This window comes from Sceloporus occidentalis, unplaced genomic scaffold (genome assembly GCF_023333645.1).
Source record: "Sceloporus occidentalis isolate IW3139 unplaced genomic scaffold, rSceOcc1.0.p SCAF_212, whole genome shotgun sequence".
Classification (NCBI taxonomy): Eukaryota; Metazoa; Chordata; class Lepidosauria; order Squamata; family Phrynosomatidae; genus Sceloporus; species Sceloporus occidentalis.
This window is the reverse complement of record NW_028317192.1, coordinates 322,947-341,900: the sequence shown is the minus strand read 5'-3', so window position 1 is coordinate 341,900 and position 18,954 is coordinate 322,947.

Genomic DNA, 18,954 nt, shown 5'->3' with positions numbered 1-18,954 from the left:
TTATTGAAAGGATATGGGGCATGGAGCTTCCAAAACATATACACACAAGACAAGGAAACAAGAGTCTTCTCCAGAGTTTGTTTCAGGACACCTTTCAGCTGGGGGAATTGGTCCATCAAAGAGCCCATTGCTGGAATTGGCTGCCCGAAGTCTGTTTTAGTCTAGACACCATGGTAGCCATATGCATGATGGCTGAAGGCTGAGGCTCAACCTGTTACAATCTGAGCAACTAAGTGGTCAACTTTCCCTTGCTAGTCCAGACCTTGTAGACACAGATGAAGTTATGAGAGGAGGAAAGGCTGCCTTTATATTCAATGTATCCACTTGGAACACTGGCTGTGATAGCATAGAAGGCATTTGCAGATAAGGAGACAATGTAACACAGAGTGCACAGAGGATCAAAAAGAGCCATGCCTTGGTCCTTATATGAATGTCTGTAGAATCCATAGAGCACTTTTGGAACTTTATATCATTTGTGAGAAATATATATATATATATATATATATAAAATGCCCCAATGAGTGGAGTTGAAAGAAGAGCTCAAACGTGAAAAACCCAACTGACCCAGTTAGCCCACCCAATATTCCATTAAACTCATTTAACAAACTCCACCCCCGATTGGTCTCTTAAGGCCAACTCGACAAAAACAGTCAACTTAACCGCAGCAAATGTCATATATGTTATAATAGCTTTAGATCACAGCCAGTGTTCCAAGTAGATACATTGAATATGTTATGTCCTGTCTACCCATTGTACAGCGCTACAGAATTTGATGGCGCTATATAAAACAATAAATAATAATAAGTAATAACTCATTGAAAACTCGACCCAACATGACAGGAGTCTCATCATTTCCCACTCAACTTTTCAAGCTTGCCAATCAAGCTTTAGGGCTTCAAGTAAAGTCTATAAGTTAGCTTTCTAGGTCAGTATAAAATTCGAACGTTGTGTGTAAAACATGATGTTTAGTAAATAAAATCTACAATCTGATATCTTATCCTTAAAAAACGTCCTTGTTCGATAAGAATTATATGCGCAAACCAGATTTTATCAAGTGCTTAGCATGCACAGAAAACTCTCTTTAATATTCACAAATCTTGGATATTATAGCTACAGATACACTAAATATAGCTGACCTTTTAAACGAAATCTCCCCAAAACAAATGTATTAATTAATTAAAAAAATAAACAATATAAATTTATTATAATAAATTAATTTTGTTATTCTGAAACACCCTACTGTGTAAACTCTGTGGTACAGAGTCAAGTTCAATCCTACTAATTTAAAAGGCATAATATAATAATAAATGGAATTCTTGATAATAGTATTTTCCCTATGATAAATGAAACATTTGGATCAAAATTAGATTAATGTCCTTTTTTTTCATTGTGCCTTCTTTCATGTACGCATAGCCTGCCACTGAATGCGTTGGGGTGTCAGAGGAAGACCTGTAGGGTGAGAAGGTGGTCAGAAGATACTTTACTAACTACAAAAAAATAAAGTATTTCTAGTTCAAAACTACCCATTAAGAACACAAAAAAAAATACCCAATAACTCTTCATAAATCCAAAGCTATCGCAAGGAAAATGGAGACGTAATTGAGCTGCGGTCGTAGAAGAAAAATATTTTACCGCAATTACAAACATGGATTTCCCAAGACGGTTCCCGACTTCCTGGCAGGTTACTGTCTGACTCCCCGTGGACAATTAGACAATTTGCCCGAGGCTTCCATTATTGCTGCTTCATTCAATTGTGACTTCAGATTTTGGGTCTGCTTTATTTCCTGCTCACAATGTACTTTTTTTTTTTTCTTTTCGGCAAACTGGATCAAGAAATACTCAGGAATCCGTCCCACCCAATGCTTCAGAAGAAGGCTTTCAGACCAAGTTTTATGACCTAGGGATCCTATACATAACCTCCTGTTAACCTTTTTCTTCTCCAAAAAAATATATAAAAAAATTTATTTTTTAAAGTCGGAAAAAGAAACTTGGCAGATCGGCCCCATCCGGCCCCCGTCTAGTCGCCCGTTTCTCCTGCTGTAAAGACTCAAACCTTAATCAGTCGTTGGTCTCGTCTTAGATTCAGGAGCCGGATGTCTATCCCATGCATGTTTAATCCCCTCACTGTATTACCCTCTACCACTTCTGCTGGGAAGATGTTACACTTATCTACCACCCTCTCAGTAAATGGGATTTTGGCACAGCTGAGCCATAAAAACATAATGTCATTTTTTTTCTTTTTTTTTATTACCCTGAAATACAGGTCTATCTAAAAGATTTTTTTTTACGCACCGACTAAATAGAAAATAAATTTTTAGTATCAAAATGTATCAGCATAAATTCTAATTCTCTAAAGACAATTGACATATATATTGACATATATTGTTTACAAATACGATGACGATGCCAACTGAAAAATTATCATGCGAAAAAAAAGATGTTAGATGAGAGGTCTTCCGTGGTTCAGGCATCGTGCCGTCTGATGATGAAATGGAGTTGTGCTGCATTCCGTACTCGAATAAATTGTATCTTTTTTTTCCCATTCAAGGTCGTTCATGTATAGGTGTTGGGTAGATGGGGAGTGACTGACAGCCGATAACACTCAATAGGATGGCGGAGTGACGTGAGGGTGACCTTAGAGTTGCTGAGCAACTCATGGAGCGATATATGAAGATCATTGTGACCTACTCAACCAAACACTAAGAGGCAATCATGCTTGCACGCTAAGGTCAACGAGCTCTGGAATGCGCTTTGACATCATATGTTCCTGATCAGAAGCCCCCTGCAGGACCCAACAAGTGAAGAACCTCTTATCATCAAACCGCATTCTATTCTGTAGTTCGTCGTTTGCGTATAATGAGTGCTAAGCCATGAGTTTGTTACCCCCTTTTGGCATAGACGCCATTAACCATTTGAGGGTCATAAGCAAAGCCTTATCCTCCTGGCACCCACATGGTTAACACTGCAATCTTCATGGTCTGGTCTTGAGTGCCTTGGAAGGCTTTCTGTCTCTCCAGCCGCATGGCTTTGATTATATCAGCGGGCAGTGATTATATTCAGCTCTTGCTTTGGATTCTCGACGTTAAAGGTTCTTTTCGTCAGAAATGAGACCCAAAGCTTCTCAGCACAGACAGCGCTCAACTGTGGACGGAAATACCTATTCTCATGAGCGTGAACAAAGCACAATAATTAAATACGCACGCTTTCAATACTACGTACCTACTTATGGTAATGGTGCCAATAATGTCATAGAAAGCCCCCACCTTAACTCCCCCACCAAAAGAAATATATATATATATTTAGAAAGTTATATTAAGTAAATATTATTGGGGCTCAGTGTGGTGGGAATCATTTTCTTTACAATGGAGATTCTAGACATAATGCTGATGAGGATACATTTTATATCATACATGTAACATGTTATATTGTTCAATTTGGGGTGTCAGAATTAAGCAATATTATTATTAAGTGGCATTATTATTAATCGGTATTATTTTTAAGCGGTATTATTATTAAGAGGTATTATTATTAAGAGGTATCATTATTATTAAGTAATATTATTATTAAGAGGTATTATTATTCAATATTATTATGAAGTACTATTATTATTAAGCAGTATTATTATTAAGCGGTATTATTAAGCAATATTATGATTAAGTAATATTATTATTAAGCTGTATTATTATTAATCAATATTAAGTAATATTATTATTATTAAGTAGTAGTATTATTAAGCAGTATTATTATTAAATAATATTATTATTAAGTAATATTATTATTTAGTGGTATTATTATGAAATAATATTATTAATAAGTAATATTATAATTTAGCAGTATTATTATTAAGCAGTGTTATTAATAAGTAATATTATTATTAAGTAGTATTATTAAGTATTATTAAGTAATATTATTATTAAGCAGTATTATTAATAAGTAATATTAATATTAAGTAGTATTATTATTCATTAGTATTATTTTTAAGCAGGATTATTATTAAGCAGTATTATTATTAATTAGTATTATTATTAAGCAGGATTATTATTATTAAGCAGTATTATTAATTAGTATTATTATTAAGCAGGATTATTATTATTAAGCAGTATTATTATTAATTAGTATTATTATTAAGCAGGATTATTAATAAGCAGAATTATTATTATTACTTAGTATTACTAAGCAGTTTTAATACTAAGAGTGTCGGAATTGAATATTTTTTTTTCCTTCATTATACAGAGTACAGCGCCAGCGAAATAAGTAATAAAAGTAAGTAACAGTTGATGCGGTGTGAATTTTAATATTGTTCCCCTTCATTATTTACTTACGGCAGAGAAGGTCAGTGATACAAACCTAAAGCCGCCGGTTTATTAAATCCTCATCGCCCGTGTCACTGTTATATAATAAATTAAATACACCTGTGCGATAGTGGTTAAAGATTCAAATAAGTAATATTTTTTTGTGTTAGAAACCCACATTATATGTGTACCCTAGGAGCAGTTACCTTAATGGCTGCATGATTATTCCTCCCCATTAAGTTATCCATCTTCTGCTGCTGATTGTTGCTGATTTGTAGGGGGTGGAGGAGGAGAAGAAAGAGAACTTCAGCACAAGAAATTGATTAGATAACGCTAATTGTACCAAATGCCGACAGATTTCCCCCACAGTGACCTCTTAAACTAAATATTTCCAAAACAATTACATTGATTGACAAACAAAACAATCACATGAACAGGCTGTCCACAAAGAAAAATGCAGAATAAAAAGGTACTTGTCTGTGGTAGAAGCTGCAGCGAGCATGTCTTCTACACAGCTGCTTAAACCAATTAAAAGTAGGGACTATGTTATTGACGTTGAGCTCAGTGTCAGATGGGGACAACCTGCAGAATGATGGGATGATGGGATTCTGTGGCATTAACTCCTCCTGAAGTTTGCAGAACCAATTTCTACCAAAGGGGAGGGGTAACAATAAGCTCATCCAATTATTTTCTACCAAAGGGGAGGGGTAACGATAAGCTCATCCAATTATTTTCTACCAAAGGGGAGGGGTAACGATAAGCTCATCCAATTATTTTCTACCAAAGGGGAGGGGTAACGATAAGCTCATCCAATTATTTTCTACCTTAAGGGAGGGGTAACAATAAGCTCATCCAATTATTTTCTACCAAAGGGGAGGGGTAACGATAAGCTCATCCAATTATTTTCTACCAAAGGGGAGGGGTAACGATAAGCTCATCCAATTATTTTCTACCTTAAGGGAGGGGTAACAATAAGCTCATCCAATTATTTTCTACCAAAGGGGAGGGGTAATGATAAGCTCATCCAATTATTTTCTACCAAAGGGGAGGGGTAACGATAAGCTCATCCAATTATTTTCTTCCTTTAAGGGAGGGGTAACAATAAGCTCATCCAATTATTTTCTACCAAAGGGGAGGGGTAACGATAAGCTCATCCAATTATTTTCTACCAAAGGGGAGGGGTAACGATAAGCTCATCCAATTATTTTCTACCTTAAGGGAGGGGTAACAATAAGCTCATCCAATTATTTTCTACCAAAGGGGAGGGGTAACGATAAGCTCATCCAATTATTTTCTACCAAAGGGGAGGGGTAACGATAAGCTCATCCAATTATTTTCTACCTTAAGGGAGGGGTAACGATAAGCTCATCCAATTATTTTCTACCAAAGGGGAGGGGTAACGATAAGCTCATCCAATTATTTTCTACCTTAAGGGAGGGGTAACAATAAGCTTGTCTAATTAGTTTCTACCTTAGGGGAGGGGTAACAATAAGCTCATTCAATTAGTTTCTACCTTAGGGGAGGGGTAACAATAAGCTTGTCCATTGCATTCTAATTTGAAGCAGGTTTTGGGGGTGCAGAGCTGGCTTGAGGTTTTTTTTACAATGTATCCAGCCATGGTAGGGCATTCACGGCTGCTACGCGGGGCTGGAGATGGCCGCTGACACCAAAGCTGCCGTCCTGTTCTGGTGCACTTTAGTAAAACTCCACTAATGGGATGTCTGCAAAATGGAGCTCAATTCATCAAATATATCCCCCAAACCGCTTATCCGCAGCCATCGATCCAATGCCAACACCATTGTTAGGTTCATTATGGGGTGGGTCAGAGTAATTACATCCCCCCTATCCCCCCCCCAGTGCAAACAAACCTGAAAAGAAGTTTTACCCTTTTGCATTAAAAACTCCAAATCCGTCGCTTCTGAATACTTTTCAGAGTCACATTTTTTTGCAGCGAGTGGAATGCATCCACTCATACAATCCTTTCGCTTAGTCATCTGACTGTGATTATAATGCTTTCATACCGCCGTCCTCAGCACGCAATAAATTAGCTGGAAATAAACAGTCACGCAAAACAGTAACATAAACACCGGCCTGTGCCAAAAAAAAAATAAGTCTAAATAGTGTTCAGGGTACGAGTCCCCAATTCTCAGGGAATTTCACCAAAATAATTAACATTGAGATGAAAAAACTATTTTATTTAATTCTGGTGAAATTAGAAATATTTTATTGTTTGAGGGTCAGGGTGTGGGTTGCAACCTCTCCTGTTTTTTTGTGGGTTTTTTTAGCCGGATCCTAATATCCCATTCAACAGAGCCGGCCCTTACTTGGCTCCCAGTGGGTCCGTGGGATGGCTCTTTAACAGGGGCAACAAAGGCATGTTTTTTGGGGATAGATTCGTGCAGAAAGAAAAGTGTGTTTTGGAACCAATCTGCATTATTCTGGCTTCTAGGTTTCATTTCTACTAAAGGGTGGAGCCACGGGGAAACCACTCCCTCTTTCTTCAATCAGGGGGAGGAATGTGAGGGACTCGTGTATGTATGTATGTATAGGTGTGAGGGCGTGAGGTGTAATGTTTGAAGGAGTTAGGTACAATGTGTGATAGGTTTGATGGGAGTGCGTTGCGATGTGTGATAGGTGTGATGGGAGTGATGTGAAAGGTGTGATGTATGAGTGTGAGGGAGTGAGGTGTGATATGTAATAGGTGACAGTGGGTGATCAGTGTGTGTAAGTATGTTAGTGTGGGTATTAGTATGTTATTTTGTGTGTGTATAGGAGGAGCTTGGGGTCCCCATCCATACATCTCGCTGGGGGCCCTGGCATTTTTTAATTACACCACCGAATGTTAGTATGAATGTGTGTGTCAGCATGTGTTGTGAGTCAAGGAGGGAAATATGTTGTAAACGTGTGGTGTAAGAACGAATTTGCCTGTGTTTTAATTATGGGGAGACTGTTATTATCATTGCCAAATATACAACATACTACAACTGCAATCAAGCCACAATGTATCACTCGATTCTTTTCTAGAATCGTTCCAGCTTTAGATACGTAGCCGGGGCAGGGATCTTTTACCCATAAGGCTTCTGCATTTTATGGTGCTATAAAGTTTGTACCAAAGCAGAATTCAATTTTAAACGTGTGGTTACTGTAACATGGTGGGATCCTCAGTCAGTGGAGAGCTTAATTAGGGTAGAATTCAGCCTCAGAACCCAGATTAATGAAGAAATACTCCACGCCGAGGGATGACGACTTCTCCTCTGAAGATTACAGTTAACCGGAGACCGTTGGCCTCCACAAGAACCCTAAGGTTAGCCTCTGAACGGATTGTACCTGCCCGGCGTTCTCGGGAATGAATCAGCCTTTGCTACTCTGCAGCTTGATGGATGGTTTTTAATACTTAAAGAAAATACAATAGGAGTCTGGAGTAATTGCCTTTCTTTAGACCTGAAATTGCCAATTAGTTTGTATTAATGGTAAGAACGGGATCCCACGGCTGTCGGACATTTTTTTCTGCTCTGATTTCTTTTATAGGCAACAGCGAATGCATTCAAACGTGTTCTTTGTTTAATACTCAATTGCTACATGTAATATACATTGTAACGAAAGAGCCAGACAACACAGTCGAGTAGTTAAGTCACAAGGACGCAAGTGACTAAAGTTTACTGATTAGTAAAATCTGGGAACTGAGTCATTCAAGAAGATCCAGGACCATCGTGGACACAAGTCCCCCCCCCCCCCCGACAGCTTGGTATCTTCATAGAAGTGATCGTTGTAGATCAGATGAGGTCTGGATTTGTTGTAAAATGCTTGTATAAGAATTTAATGACCCATTTTGCTCCCTATTGGGCATTTAATTTAAACTGAAATGTTTATGAGGATTATTTCTGTGTCTCATCAAGGGCAGAACCGTAGATAATCCCAAATGCTCAAGGGCTTCCCAGAAATAATTATTAAATGAAATGAAATCTTGTATTATTTATATTTTTCCAGGAATACTTGTCATGTGTAACATCATGTAATTACCATACAGTAGCACACACCTATGCTCACACCATACACTAACACACGCACAATGTAATGCTATACACTCACCATAACACTATACACTCACACACACATGCTAAAATCATACACTAATACACACTCTACCTCTATACAGTAACACACACTCATCATAACACTATACACACACACACACATATGCTAAAATAATGCACTAATACACACTCTATCTCCATACAGTAACACACACTCACTATAACACTATACACTCACACACACATACTAAAATCATGCACTAATACACACTCTACCTCCATACAGTAACACGCACTCACCATAACACTATACACTCACACACACATGCTAAAATCATACACTAATACACACTCTACCTCCATACAAAAACACACTCACCATAACACTATACACTCACACACACATGCTAAAATCATACACTAATACACACTCTATCTCCATACAGTAACACACACTCACTATAACACTATACACTCACACACACACATGCTAAAATCATGCACTAATACACACTCTACCTCCATACAGTAACACGCACTCACCATAACACTATACACTCACACACACATGCTAAAATCATGCACTAATACACACTCTACCTCCATACAGTAACACACACTCACCATAACACTATACACACAGAGCAAATACATTTGAGGGATTTGGCAGAATCATCAATGCGTTTGGAAGGGGGGACACCAGGAAAATTTAAAGGGGCCTCTCAGCTATCATGTGCATTAAAGGGCATTTGATGGCTGGATTATCCCTTTACCATACTAGTGAGTGCATTTAATGATGGATTCCAGTGGAACAACACCTTTAACCTAAAGACGCAAGAGAGTTAACAGCCAACATGGGAATTGATGAATTGTTTTATTTTATGAGTACCACCTTTGGATTCCAGGAGTCTGGTTTAATGCTCTCCACTTTCAACATCTAGCTGTCACCTTCTACAAAAACTTATAGAGGTCATTAAAGAGATACAATTAAACCAAGCGTTAGCACAGGAGCTAAAGGTGACTCCGGGGATCACACGTAAGGTCTTTGTTATTTTCCGCAATCAGAGTAACATTCGCATCCGGTTTGTTATTGTGTGTGAATTTAAATGATTCCACTGATTGTAACAGCGCTACAGAATCTGCCGGCGCTATATACAGAAATGTAATGTAATCCCAGATACTGCAGGGCGCAATAAAAGGAACAAGAAAGGGGCAAGAATGTGCTTAAATGGGCAAGTAGGGCCAAACGATGGATCTCTAATCAAAGAGGAATTGCGAAATAAAGTAGCGAGTGGGAAAGAGATGCAGCCAGAGATTGGAATCAAATCACATGAATTATAAACCAAAAATAAATATAAAAACAAAATAAATGGACATCTTGAAAAATAATCCAATGATTCATATATAGAATAACTTAGGTATTTTGATCACATCTGCTGTTGATTTCAAAATGCTGAGAATTCTCTAAAAAGAAGTTGGGTTCCACTTAATAAAAGTGGATTTCTATTTATACTCCAACAGACACTTCAGATTACGTCCCATCAGCCGTGTTTACAATGTATCAATATAATTCATTATGTGATACATTGTGGCTACAGCAGACATTCTCTTAAATCACAAGGGTTTAGGTTATTGGAACAGTATTTCTTTTTTTTATTTCTAGGCAAGTAGGTAATCTTTCGAATTTAAATGTGTTTTTTCCCTCCAATTTTATCCAATTTTTGGGATATCAGTTGTTATATGGATATATTTCATGTTTATGTTTTGTTTTATTTACAATTCAATAGCTATGTCACATGATGACCTTTCTGTTCTGAACACTACTATTACAAAGTTATATGTACTTTCTGTTTCATGATTTACTCTTATTATTATGTGTATTTTTAGTATCCCACTTTTTTGGCAATATGATAATCATTACTGGCAGGAACAGCAAGGGATATGGGAGTAATTGTTCTGATTTAATAGGGAACTTCCACCAACAAAATGTATCAGATAAAAATATGTTTTCAAAAATATTGTTCTGTTTTCTCTTTTTAAAAAAGCAGTTGTAGTTTTTTGCCCCATAATATAATGTTTTTAAGGCAGCTGCATATCAGCCGTTTGTATGATTCTCGCTCTGTTATCTGATCCCCGATCTACTAAACCCCCCGACTCCTTCTCATACTGCCTGTGGGGAACAATGGAGTGGCTCAGTCTTATTCACCCAGCTGAACACTCTGACTTCTCAATGTCCATGGAGGAACGGACTTCAATGGCATTTCCATAAAGCAGTGTGCAGCGTGTTGTTTGAGCAGTCAAAATTACCCAAAATATCACATGACTGACAGCAATTGGGGCCTCAAGTCTGCAAATAAAGGGACATTACTGTATACAGCGCTGGGGGGGTTATATTACTGTATACAGCGCTGGGGGTTATATTACTGTATACAGCGCTGGGGGTTATATTACTGTATACAGCGCTGGGGGTTATATTACTGTATACAGCGCTGGGGGGTTATATTACTGTATACAGCGCTGGGGGGTTATATTACTGTATACAGCGCTGGGGGTTATATTACTGTATACAGAGCTGGGGGTTATATTACTGTATACAGCGCTGGGGGGTTATATTACTGTATACAGAGCTGGGGGTTATATTACTGTATACAGCGCTGGGGGGTTATATTACTGTATACAGCGCTGGGGGTTATATTACTGTATACATAGCTGGGGGTTATATTACTGTATACAGAGCTGGGGGTTACTACTGTATACAGCACTGGGGGTTATATTACTGTATACAGCGCTGGGGGGGTTATATTACTGTATACAGCGCTGGGGGTTATTACTGTATACAGCACGGGGGTTATTACTGTATACAGTGCTGGGGGGTTATTACTGTGTACAGTGCTGTATACAGTAATATACTCCATTCCCTACAGTTCTCTGTCACTCAGCCGCTGCCTAATTCATTCAACAATCTTGGAATCCAAATTTAGAGCTTGTCAATTATTGATGAATCTTCTATTTGGGACAAAAGCCTCACTGAAATCTAGATACGCAATGTCTACTGCGCCACCGCGATCTATTACTTTCGTCACCCAATCAAAACAATCAATAAGATTAGTTCAGCTGATCTCCCTGAAGTAAACCCACGGATACAGATAAATGGCAACATCTCTGTTTTATGTTTCCCTCCTTCTCACTCTGATCGATACAGAAAACAGTAAAAATATCCCAAGACCCAGATTTATAATATATATATATTTGATTTTTACCTGCCTCTAAAGGGTTAATATAATATATGTTATTTGAATGCATATGGGTGGGGATTAGTTAATGGGGAATTAGTTAGATAGGGTTAGGGTTAAGTAGGAATAAAAAAAAAAAATAATAAAACCTAATAAAATTATAAAACTTAAAATAGATGAACATTATGTAGGAATATAAAATTTGTAAATTAGAGCAAGTTAGCAAACATATATTTCATATTTTTAAAGATTTCTGCTAGCTGTGGACAACTTGTATTAGTGTAAAACCATAAAACAAATGGATTTTTTTTAAAAACAACTAAAAATAATGACTTACATATACGAATATGGTTTTCTTCCCAAAAATATATATAATTTACATGGGTTCACTAAATGAGAAACGTAAAAGACACCGGCCCTGTAGAGTAGCAGAAAGTATTCTAATCATTAACATAGTTTTTCCTGAATTTGTTCTTTTTATTCAGTTTATTCAGTCTTTTTTTTTTTTTTTTTTTTTTTTTTTTTTTTTTTCTTTTTTTTTTTTGCAGAACATCGTTTCTTAGTTCAACAAATTGCGGAACGAACTCGGTTTTACCGAAAAGTTAGTGACCCGGAGGTTTGCCTGTCAGATAATGAGACCCAACTCATCATCGCGACTCATTTTGTGTAATAAATATTTTAGGAGGAGGTTAAAGGCTGCTGGAACCAAGAAAATGATTTTTGTTAAAATTCAGCAGGGGTGAGAATGGGACAAAGTTTTAAAATATTCATCATTTTTAAGACGTTGCCACAAAAAGTCATAATTTTCAAATATTATGTGATGGACCCAAAATGATGATGATGGAAATGTAAGATGAATAATATAATTGAAGATTTTATGTAGGAACAGGGATTATGTGTCTTTTTTTTAAGCCATTTTCCAGCCAAAAGAACATTTCTATATAGCTGCCTCGGGATAGTTCTGTGAAGAGTACAAAGTGACTTTAAAATCCTTAGTGATGGTTAATCATATGGCTTCTAAACATCATTCCAATTTTTTCCATTTTTTTCTTTAAAAAAGTGGGAGGAAAAAACCCTTTTGGTTTTATTAAAGAAAAAAAATGTCTCTTTTCTATCTTTTTAGCAAAGATATATAATTTTTTTAATTGAAAGATTTGTGGCAACATTATCTGATTAATTGCCTCCCCTCAAGTTCTCTCCCACCCTTACAAAGGCTGCCTGAACCAATCAGCATCAATCAGTAACTTAACAATAGGCGAGAGGCATCCACACACTCTGTAACATATTAACACACACACACATACTAACACAAAGTAACATGCTCACTTAAACACACACACTAAAACACCAACAAACATAAGTACACACATAGATGCATACATACTTACACACACACACACACACACGCTAACATCCTTACGCTATTTGAGCCTCTGCTTTAATTTTTAAGCCAGCAGCTTCTCTGTTCCTTCTCAGTCACTCGATCTTCTTGGCCCTCACACGTCATATCCCCACATGCAGTAAGCATGCAGGGACTGAGTGAGGGTGAGGGGCTCAGCAGCGCCGGCATTCAGCGTTCCCCATAACCCTAGGCGCTAGGAACTGATTTGTGGTCATCATGGCGCTTGGGGTTTGTCGATTCCTCTATTTGGGTTAAGATAAGTCAAAGGAAATCAGCATTGGAATTTTTTTATTTTTTATATATTTTGTATTATTATTGGATTTTTTTTTTTACAGCGAGGGCAGTAAAGTTGCAGAGTCCATGCTGAATTATATTTGCATAATCGCTAAAAGTAATGCTTGAACTACTCGCACTTTCTTTCATGCTCAGTTAACAAGCTCTGTATGTGTTGTAAAGATACAAACTGTAGATACATTATGTAAATATGGAGAATTCATCAAAATGAGCTATAATTATGACAAACAATACAAATTCTACTTTTAAGGCACAAATGTCAGAAAGGAAATTACCGAAAAGTGATGTTCTTCAACATGTTAATTTTTACACAAAGTGTTTTGGGTTTTTTTGTAAAAGCTCATTTACAGCAAATCTGTCATCTTACAGTTTATCTCGGGGAAGAGCAAAGCACATATTCTGCGGAAAGAGGATTTATGGAGTAATTACTATGTCTTACATTTACAACGTATGGAAAATGGGATTTACAGAAATTTCAGAGGCAGAGGAGGGGTGGAAACATTCAGCCTGGGGTGTAAATTCATTGCCCCCTTACTTCCCTTGCTAGCCTTTCTCTAGAGAGAGGACTCTATAGACGGAATGTTATCAAACATAAATTATTAAATATATAATTAAAATTATTAATTATTATAAACACGGGACATTTTTATAATATCAGCAAGAAACCTGGATGACGAAATATCTCTTTACTGTAAAGGAAAACAATTTCATTGATAATTGTACTCGTTATTCCCACACTAATAACGCTATCGGCAGGTAAAATAAATTCATAAATCACTAAGGTTATGGGTGTTTCCTTCATGAAAAGTTCACTATTTAACTTGGTTTTACAATTCATTTAATTCATTTTCACAAGGAAGACATATTTAAGCGACAAGGTTTTTTTTGGGGGGGGGATATCTGAAATTAAGCACAGGTGGCTCAATTAAAATTGCTGAATAACAGCTGCTTGAATAGAGGTGACTTCCTTCGGAATATCTGTATGCAAAGACATGATTTCCATATTTGGCTGCTGCCATTAGTGAGTCCCTGCAATAGGGTCTGTGTGATGGGCTATTTAAGGGTTAATATTGTCTCAGGGTCACCTTATAGCACAAAATCCCCAAAGCCCCGATAGACTATTCTGCGCTGCGGCTTTTTATTCCTATTTTATGGGTTACATTGCAAACACACTGAAGTAAGTCCTACAAATATAGGACCTGCCGGCAGATCGGCCCCATTCGGCCCCCGTCTAGTCACCCGTTTCTCCCGCTGTAACGACTCAAACCTTAATCAGTCGTTGGTCTCGTCTTAGATTCAGGAGCCGTATGTCTATCCCGCGCATGTTTACACCCAGAGATCTACGTTTCTGATGACGTAACCAAGAACCCTATTATGTGCACATGAGTCTCCATGGAATGGTAACCCAGGGCAGTGCCGTCTGTTGCCCCCTCTGCTATTCTTTCTCATCGGTGTCACAATCTCCATTACATTTAATCCCAAAGGTGTTCGATGGGGTTGAGGTCAGGGCTCTGTGCGGCCGGCCAAGTTCTTCCACCCCAAACTCATCCAACCATTAAGAGGGGCGTCCCAATACTTCTGTCCATAGAGTGGCGCAGAAAGCAAGCTGTTGGGTGAGTTTGGGGTGGAAGAACTTGACCGGCCGCACAGAGCCCCGACCTCAACCCCATCGAACACCTTTGGGGTTGACTGAAACTAACATTGTGAGCCGGGCTTCTCGTCCAACATCAGCGCCTGACCTCACAAACGCTCAACTGGATGAACGGGCAAAAATTCCCACAGAAACTCCCCAAGATCTTGTGGAAAGTCTTCCCAGAAGAGCGGAAGCCGTGAGAGCTGCACAGGTGGGACCGACTTCATATTACTGTCTATGTGTTTAGAATGTGATGTCATCAAAGTCCCTGTTGGTGTAATGGCCAGGTGTCCCAATACTTTTGTCCATATAGTGTGTGTGTATATATATATATATATATATATACATATAATATATTTTTTTCAAAAGCAAGTGAGCTACGGTGAGTCTGGCTTTCAGTTCCGTATAAATTGTCCGCGCTCGTAAAGACAGACAATTTGTGGCGAAGAAAAACAACAGACGGTCTGCTACAGTTAATTTTCCGAATGACAGAACCCATTTGACTGCCGTCTCCTGTGAACTGCGAGAGAATTGCATCATAAGCACGGCGCGGTCGTGTCAATGCCTTGTGTAATTGCGAGACGTAGTACTTGTTCTGGAGATGAATTGCACGTGGCGCAGCAAACCGTCAGCTTAATCAGTAACTAAGGGAACTCGCAAAAATAGTCAAAAAGTAACGTAATCAGCATATTTTAAAGGAGAATTATTTTAATTTACGTATAAAGTGCCAGCCTAACGCGTTTTGCAGATCCTATGGAGTTCCTCCCTATGCATATCACTCTCTCGCACTCTCATTATCGTTTACTCTCTCTCATGGTCTCTGACTGTCTCCCTACCTTCTCTGCTGACCACTTTCGTGTCTCACAGCTCTCTCATATTCTTGTTGGCCTTTCTCCTCTCTTCTGTCTTCATTTCCTCTTTCTTCGTCCACATCTCAACGGACATAACCTCCTGGACGAACTTCCTCAACATCGCGGAGCAACCAGTGATCTCCTCTCCCCGACCTTCAATCAGGGAAGAGGACGTCATCAGAAGCTCCGCCATTTTGGTGGAAGTTCACAAAGGGTTATCTTAGGGCAAATTGGCTGAGCTTTCAGTGCTTTCGGTGATGTCCTCTACCCCGACCCTCCAATAGGTAAAGGCTCGGGAGGCCGTATCCACGGAGATACGAGTGAAGAAAGACGAAAGAGAAAGAAAAGAGAAGAACAAGAAGATGCAAGACACAGAATCAGATTTTGAATGAAAATTCAGAGCGTTTTGCTTAGATTTCATCTGTTTTATGGGGGGTTGGGCCTCATTTATGGAGCTGCCCTAGGCTTGCCCAAGGTATCGCCACCTGCTGGCCCCTCCGTGCCGATGTCCTTATGATGTCATATCCCACAGCTCCTCTTGTAGAAGAAGGGTGACGTGGACGTAATCCATGGAGGACTCAGCGCAACCCCTCCATAGGCTTCATGCCTCGTTGGGGAGATCAGCGATCTTCCTTTTTAACCGGCCAATCGTGTAGCGGCATTGGAGGGAGTCTGAGGCCAGAATACATCACTGCCTTTCAGCCGAAGAGGCTCATAACTAGTTAAAATTAACTACAGCTCAGTCTACTTGTAAAAGGATTATTCTGGATCATTGTTACAGACTATAACAGTGCTTAACAACTCATTCCATTATTTTCTCTACATAAATGTATTTTGTTACTTTGTTTCCATGCGCGTTCCGTTTCTAATGATTTATTGCGAGGTCCCCGCTGCGTTTGGCTGTTACTGTATCAGATAAATTGGCAGATAATCTCCGCTTCTCTATGTGACATTATCTAATGGGTGTCTGTAGTGCGGCTTCAGTAATTTGCGAAGCGAAAAGCCTTTTACCCGCGCTTCACTACATGAGGAGATCCAGTCCCAAAAGCAGAAGACGAGACGACAAATTAACGCCAGCCAAACGCGCAGGAGATTGGAAAAAAACAGCGAAGGCCTTCGGAGAACAGCTGGACACGAGAAACGCGCCGCGGAATCAAGACTTTCCCTCCCGCGCTATGTACACAGAGCATTTCTCCGGGCATGTCGGGCTTAACCCCTTAAGGGCAATGGGCGGCCCCTAAACCCATTGAAAACAATGCATTTTGAGCCTGTACATGTACGGGCTTTGTCATTAAGGGGTTAAAACTGTAATAATATCTCTGGGCTGTCTCAGAACCAGTATAGACACGGGGGTATGAAAAGGAGGGGTGGAGATATTTGCCCCTGCCCTTCCGAAATCACGCAAGGATACATTGTTGTTGTCTCGGGTTTTTTTCCTACAATTTTTTCGCCCGGTCTTAGGTCGATTCCGGCACTATTTTTATGCAAAATGTATATAATTACCCATTCTGCACAGTATTTTACTGGATGCATTCTTCAGATTTCGGCCTCATTGTCCTCTTCCTCCTTCCGGGTGGCTTCACTGAAAGCATACTTAAGTATGCTTCCTGCACATGCTCTGTAATGGTCCAATTGAAAGCTAAGTGAGTGGGGGCGATGGTCACCCAACATACATGTGATTAGGGGGCACTCACTCCCAGTTACAGCGCATGCACAATAAGCATACATTCGGTCTTAAGAATGTATGCAAAACAGACTCCAATAGATTAAAAAAATAATTCTTAATCATTTTGTTTCTATTTTGTCTTATTTTTAGGTACAATTATTATTAAAATGGACATTTCTAGTGCTGTGAGTTCTCTGTCTTACCGTGAATAAATTACTCGTAAAGCATAAGTCCAACGAAGCCGCTCATGTATTTATGTATTAAATCGATTTTCCATCCTTCGCCTCTCGCCAACAAGTAATAAGCTTCAGAAGGACGAGCGAAAGGGATGGTATAAAAAGGGATGAAACTTTGTATGCTAGAGAAATGTATCGCAAACTCAGCACTGGAACCGGCCTCATGTCGGAAGTGCTGGGTCCTGGAGAAAGAAGCATTTTATTTGTCTCCCTGAAAAAATTAAAGCTTGTAAAAAAAATATAAAATTACAAAATCCAAAAAAGTGACTAATCTTGCATCATGTTCCTCGGGGGCGGGAACTTTTACCAGTTACTTTTCACATATGCACAAGTACACGATCCTTACATTATGCTTGCGTGTCCTCTCTCTTAGTCTTCCTTCTCTGTTGGTGCTGTGATTATGTTTTGGGGGCTATCGATTTTTTGGGGGTTGTTGTTTTGAGTTTGCAGGCAGATCGGCCCCCGTCTAGTCGCCTGTTTGTCCTGCTGTAAAGACTCAAACCTTAATCAGTCGTTGGTCTCGCCTTAGATTCAGGAGCCGTATGCCTATCCCATGCAGCCTCTACCACTTCTGCTGGGAGGCTGTTCCCCTTATCTACCACCTTCTCAGTATGCGAAATAAGCAACAGCTGAAAAGCAACCAACCCAATCTAATTAGGGATCCCGGAAAGGGAAGACAATTATCACATGACACCCTACAATGGCATCCAGGTAAATACATTGTAACAATAATAATAAAACATAATTTCATTCAACAACGCGCAACATTAAACGAGAGAAACTTTTTTTCTGTATTTTATTAAACATTCATGTAATAATCGGTGATGTTATTTACCGTTATCTTGCATGAGGTTTGTGCGTTGTGTATTTCAGGAATGTATCAGGAAAATCATTATTAGCAGGGCTTGTAACAGCGAGATCAATATTCATGCCGCCGACAACCACTTAGGATCAACCAAGCATTGCGTTGCAGCTAAATTGTCCGCCGCCGCATGAACGGCTTCAGATACGACACGCGAAGGCTTTTCATTCCCGTAATTAATGGTTCTAAGAGCCCCTTATGAAGCTCTATATACCTGTCATTATATCGCCACATCTACACCTGCGTTCATGTATCTGATATGAGAATTACTTCAGCCCGCGAGATACGAGGCCGACCGCTGAACTTAAAGCACTTTAGTGAAACAGCCGCAGCATTTATTATGACAGAAGCAATTATTAGAAACTAAAACGCTCGACGGATGAATTAAGTAGAAATGATCCGGGCATTTAGAGAATAAGGGGTGTGACAGGGCCAGGCTAGCTGGCTCGTG